Genomic DNA, 6,923 nt, shown 5'->3' with positions numbered 1-6,923 from the left:
TTGTTGTGTTCTTTAGATTCCACATATAAGCAAAATCTCATTGCATCTGTCTTTTGCTGTCTGACATACTCCATTCAGCACAATACCCTCCAGGTCCTTCCAGATGTCAAGAACACATTCCCTTCCCTGGCCGAGCAATATTCCTTTGTATATATGTACCACCTCATCTTTATCCACTCTTTCATCGACGGACACCCAGGCTGCCTCCACATTTTGGCCATTGTAAACAATGGTGCAATGAACATATGGATGCATATGTCTCCTCAAAGTAGTGTTTTGGGTTTTTTCAGATAAATACCCAGAAGTGGGATTACTGGGTCTTTGTCTCTTGGTATACCCTTTGTTTTAAAGTCTTCTTTGTGTAGTATAATTATTGCTACTCCAGGTTTTTTGTTCTGTTTTGTTTTCATATTCATGAAATATCTTTTCCCATCTCTTGACTTTCAGTCTGTGTCTGTCCTTTTATCTGAAGTGATTTGTCTTGTAGGCCGCTTATGTAAGGGCCTTGTTTACTTATCCATTCAGACAGCCTATATCTTTTGATGGGAACAGTGAATCTATTTACATTTCAAGTAATTATTGATAGATATGTGGTTATTGCCATTTTATTACATATATATATATTTTTCCTTTCTTTCTTCTTCTTAAAGATGCCCATTTAACATTTCTTCTAATACTGTTTGGTGGTGATGAACTTCTTTAGCTTTTTCTTGTCTGGGAAGCTCTTTATCTGTTCTTCAGTTCTAAATGATAGCTGTGCTGGGTAGAGTAACCTTGGTTGTAGGTCCTTGCTTTTCATCACTTTGACTATTTTGTGCCAATTCCTTCTGACCTGTAAAGTTCCTGTTGAGAAATCAGCTGAGAGTCTTATGGGAGCTCCCTTGTAGGTAACTAATTGCTTTTCTCTTCTTGCTTTTAAGATTTGCTCTTTGTCTTCTTTAAACTTTGGCATTTTAATTATAAGGTGTCTTGTTGTTGGCCTCTTTGGGTTCATCTTTGGGACTGTCTTATTTCCTGGGCTTATATGTCTATTTCCTTTGCCAGGTTAGAAAAGTTTTTCATCATTATTTATTCAAATATTTTTTCAATTCGTTGCTCTCGCTCATCTCATTCTGGAAACTCTATGATGCAAATTTTGGTACACTTGATGTTGTCCCAGAGGCCCCTTAAAATATCCTCGTTATTTTGGATTCTTTTTTTTCTTTTTGCTGTTCTGATTGGGTGCTTTCTGCTACCTTCTCTTCCAAATTTCTTCTTTGATCCTCTGCTTCATCTAATTTACTGTGGATTCTCTCTAATGTATTCTTCATTTCAATTATAGTATTCTTATTCCTGACTGGTTCTTTTCTATGTTTTCTGTCTCCATTTTTATGTTTCCTCTCTCTTTGTTGAAGTTCTCCCTGAGATCACTGAGCATCCTTATAACCAGTGTTTTGAACTCTGCATCTGCTAGATTGATTGTGTCCTTTTTGTTTAATTCCTTTTCTGGAGCTTTGTTCTGTTGTTTCATTTGGGACATGTTTGTCTCCCCATTTTGGCTACTGCCTTGTGTTTGTTTCTACATATTAGGTTGGGCTACTATGTCTCCCCATCTTAGTAGAGTGGCCTTATGAGTAGGTGTCCTGTGGGGCCCAGTGATGCAGTTTCACTGTTCACCAGATCCAAGTGCTCCAAGTGTGTCCCTTGTGTAGGTTGTGTGTACCCTCCTGTTGCATTTAAGCCTTGCTGTTTGCCCATCAATGGGAGGTATTGATCCTTGGGCTGATTGATTGTGAAGACTGGCTGTGACTACAGAGGAGGAGCTACTGTGCAGGGGCTGACCCTACAGAGCAGGATTAGTTTAAGCAGGGCTCTGATACCTTCCCAATCTGCCAATTGGGTGTGTCATCCTTGGAGGTGGCCAGGAGATACTCTGGCTTGATCCAAAGTTAGCCACTGGGTATGCCAGCCCCAGGACATACTGTGAGAGGCCCCACCACAGGTCAAGTTCAGCTTCAGCCTTTGCCCTGCCTGGAGCCACAGAGCAATCAGCAGATGGCCATCACTTGTGCTGAACTTGAAGGTGCTTCAAGAGGTCAAGCTTTGAATAAATGCTAGCTGCCACTAGCGCCAGGCTTACAGCTGCTCAGCCAGAGGTACAGGACACACTGAAGCCAGATGCTGCTTGTTGGGGTTTTCTGAATCTTTGAGAGATTTTAGGAAAGTCTGCAGCATGAGCTAAGTCAGGCTGTTTGTATGGAAAAGCCACTGAAAGCAGTTTTGGTCAGGTCTCAGGCAATCACCAGAGTGACACAAATGAATGATGTTAGATTCAGATATGACAGCCACCTGTGCATGTTGGAAGACACAAGGGCTCAACAAAGAAACAATGGATTCTACCAGTATTTCTGTCTGTCTGAAAGAAAACTGTGCCTCTAGTCCTCACCCTCTAGCCAAACTACTCAGTTCCTCCTCATGTGTCCCTGGTGCCTTTTAAACTGCTGCTCCAGTGTTGGAGCTCAGAGCAAGTGAATTTATCAGTGAGTAAGTCCACACACAGGCCTTTTAAGAGGGACATCTCGGACTCCAACCTCCCTCTGTCTCACCCAGCCACACAATCTCTGCTGGTTTTCACATCCAGAAGTTATGGGGACTTCTTTCTCTGGCACTGAAACCCTGGGGAGCCTGATTTGGGGCTGGGACTCCTCACCTCTCAGTGTGTGTGTGTGTGGCAGGGGGGAGCTCTGAAGCTGAGATATCCCTCCCAATTTTTCATGGTCATACACAGGTGTTGGACCAGCCCATTCCTCATCTCTGTCCCTTGTACCCATCTCGAGGTGGTTTCTTCCATGTGTCCTCAGTTGTATGTCTTCAGTTCAGCTAGACTTCAGGTGATTTTCAATTATGGTTGTTTTCTAGTTTAGTTGCAATTTTGATATTGCAAAATTCATGAGAGGAGGTATGCACACTGGTTACCTACGTCACTATCCGGACTGGAAATTCCTTTCTTTCTTCAGTTTTTTATCATGTCTTTATTCTTCTATACCTTCTACTGGTTTGCAGCATTTTGAAAAATTATGTATTTTATAATTGTTTGAAAGCACTATCTAAACATTTTAAGAAAATTAATGGATAAACATATGCTTTAGTGTGGTATACATTTATTAAGAAAAGTAGTTTGAATTATATGAAATGGATACTTGAAAAATGTTTTATTCATTTGTTAAAGACATTAATATGGTTATTCTATGAGGAACATTTCATACAAAATATGAGAATTTTGCCTTATTAAAAAGTATACATAGGTATAATCTATGGGCTGGTAGATTGTAACAAAATGCCTTTGAGTTTTTTAAATTGTACATTTTACTATATACTATATATGTTTCATTATTTTCTTATGATTAGATAGCAAACAATGCCGAATAGAAACTTCATAGGGACGTTAATTGATTTTGCCTTTCTACAGTTCTACGAGGTCAGACAATTAAGTTCGTGAACTCATCCTAGAAAAAGTGCTACGTAACTCATTGCTGAATATCACTGTGGTCATTTTTTAAGTACTCCCCTTGGGACGCTATGCACTGATGCCAATGCCTAGTCCACCCCTCAAAGCAAATGTTTTGGGAACTCTTTTTCTAGAATGGCCATCAGAGCTGTCATCGTATTACTCTTGATGAGGACTCCTGAATGTCATCAAAATGTCTTCCTTTCAGTATTTCTTTTATCTTTGGGTAAAGAAAGAAGTCACTGGAGGCCAGATCAGGTGAGTAGGGAGGGTGTTCCAATACAGTTATTTCTTTACTGGCTATAAAATTCCTTCACAGACAGTGCAATGTGAGCTGGTGCATTATTGTGATGCAAGAACCATGAATTGTTGGCAAATGTTCAGGTCGTCTAATTTTTTCATGCAGCCTTTTCGGCACTTCCAAATAGTAAACTTGGTTAATGGTTTGTCCAGTTGGTACACATTCATAATGAATACTCCCTCTGATATAAAAAAGGATTAGCAACATCATTGCAACAAGTTTGCAAACTTAATTGTCAGACCTCATATGTTCAAACTGTTTCTTCAATGTCTAGAGGACATTTTTTAATTTTCTAGTACCCAATGTCTCAAGTCTTTCCTTTTTCAAGATACTCCCTGATTATGAGGTTGAAAGAAATAGATACCCCTGTTTTGGGCATTAAGCAGGGCACCTGAACTAGTTTCTGCCAAATGCATGGTTCTGTCCCAGACTGTTGAATCTGAAGTGAATGATTAAAAAAAACTAACATAGCTAATATTCCTATACTACTTATTTGTATGTTTCAGGCCGTGTTTTAAATGCTTTACTCATTTAATCTGTACGACTTTATGAGATAGAGACTCTAATTTTCCACATTTTATAGATGCAAAAACTGAAGCCCAAACATGAAGGTGCAGTTGGTACAGTATTGATGGCAATTGGATTTGAAAATCCAATGACAAGATAGGCATTAGGATCCAAGCATGAGTACACACTCTGCTGCCAGCCATGGTGGAATAACTGTCCCTATGAACAATTCCCAAACTTGACAAAATACATGAGGAAATGGTTTTCAGGCATTGAACAATAGAATGTGATATCTGAGAGAAGGGGGATCCAGGAGATGGGCCCGAAAACCTTCCCCTGCCTTCCCAGCTTTCAACATGGAACAGTTTCTTGACTGCAAACAACGAGCTGGAACCCACACACAAAATGATGGGCCTCCTGATCTTGGAAGTGGGAATCAGAGTTTGAGACTGCTAAAGCACTGGTATCTGTGAAGTACTGGGGAGGTGCAATATTGACAAGATGTTCATTCTCCCCAAAATCTACACATTCAGTGCAATTCTGATCAAAATCCCAGGAGACTTTTTTTTTTTTGAAATTTACAAACTGATCCTAAATTTTATATGAAATCAAAGGATTTAAACAGAAAACGTTTCAAAAATAAAAAATGAAGAACAACAATAATAAAGTTGGAAAATTATCTAATTTCAAAACTTGTTATAGGGCTACAGTAAGCAGGAGAGTTTGGTGTTGGCATAAGATTCAGTGAAATATACTACAGAATCCAAAGTAGCCCCACACTTATGAGAAATTGGTTTTTTATATAGGCCTCAAAGCAATTTAATAAGAGAATAATAGACTGGCTCCAAAAAATAGTGGGAAAACTAGACACCCGAATGGGGGCAGGGTGCCGGAAAACCCTGACTCTACCTCACACCAACATAAAAATTAATTCAAATGAATCATAGATCTAAATGTAAATATAAAAATAACAAAGTTTTAAAAAGGAAACAAGAAAATTTTCATGACCTTGGTACAGGCAAAAATTTCTTTGAGAACCCACAAAAAGCACTAAACATTTTTTATAAAATGATAAAATAGACATTAAATTAATTTTATTATTTTAAAAATCATCATAAAATAAATGAAAAATCTAGCTAGCCTAGGAGAAATATCTACAACCATGTATCTGACAAAGTGCTAGTGTTCAGAATATAAAGAGAATTCTTACAACTCAATAATATAACAAATAACCCCCCCAAAAAGTGTCAAGAGACTTAAACAGATGCACCAATAAAAAGATGGCAAAGGCCAAAAAACATGAACACATAAAACAAACACATGAAAATGTGTTCAATATCATTAGTTATCAGTGAAATGGGAACTAAAACCACAATAATATACAACTTAACACCCACAAGAATGAACAAAATTAAAAAGAGTGACAATATGAAATATTGGTGAAAACTGGAACTGGAACACTGCTAGCAGGACTGTGAAATGATATAATGCCTTTTGAAACCTGTTTATCAGTTTCCTATAAAGTCAAACACATACATACAACATGATGCAGCAATTTCACTTTTATGTACTTACGCAAGATAAATAAAAACATATGTCCATACAAAGGCCTATAAAAGAATGTTGATAGGGGCATTATTCCTAATAGTTTAAAGGTAGAACCAACCCAAAGGCTGGCTCATCAACTGTTGAGTGTATAAGCTAACTGTGATATATTTATACAAGAGAATACTATTCAGCACTAAAAAGGAACAATGAACTATATATACAATAAAATAAATATCAAAATATTATGCTAAGTGAAAATAGCCATACACCAAAGACTGCACAATGTATCCTTCCATTTTTGTGACCCTCTAGAACAGGAAAAATTAATCAAAAGTGATAGAAATAGATCAGTTATGCTTGAGGTGTGGAAATGAGGGTTGACTGAAGGGAAGGTCCTGAAACATGAAAATGTTCTGTGTATTGATCAGGATGGTGATTACAGAGGTGTGCATACATCAACAGTTATTTAGGGCCGACTGAGTGGCTCGTTGGTTAAGATTTGGCTTGGGAGGGCGAGCTCGCAGCAGCAGGGCCACCAGTTCGGATCCCACATGGGCCAGTGATGCTGCACCCTCTACAGCTAAGGTGGTGAACAAAAGCTCGACCTGGAGCTGGGCTGTCGTTAGTCGCTGGTGACGGTGTAGGCTGCAGTAGGGCTGCAGTGGGCTGCTGTGTGCTACCGTGAGAGGCCAGCAGCCAGTGTGAGCTGCTGTGAGCCGCCATGAGCCACTGTGAGCGGCTGTCCAATGGCTGGCAGCTGATCTGCCTCAGCCGGGAAGAGCGCAATGATCACGATACTAACGTGGGCCAGTGGGACCATGTCCTCCACAACTAGACTGAAGAACAGGGAGATAGCAGTTTGTCTGTTCCCCTTCCTTGATTCCCCAGCACTGTTCCCTCCCTTAATACCCCAATAAAAATCTTTGGAAAAAAAGAAAAACAAGAAAGTTATTTAACTGTACATCAAAATTGTGTATATAATTCTATGTAAATTTGACTTTAATAACGTTGACTTTTTTATTTTATTTCATTTTTTTAGGCTATAATTTTTTAAATTATTTTTTATTGTGAAATACACAT

The sequence above is a fragment of the Hipposideros armiger genome, unplaced genomic scaffold (genome assembly GCF_001890085.2).
Source record: "Hipposideros armiger isolate ML-2016 unplaced genomic scaffold, ASM189008v1 scaffold_774, whole genome shotgun sequence".
In the NCBI taxonomy this organism is placed as follows: domain Eukaryota; kingdom Metazoa; phylum Chordata; class Mammalia; order Chiroptera; family Hipposideridae; genus Hipposideros; species Hipposideros armiger.
Note: the sequence above shows the minus strand (reverse complement) of the source record.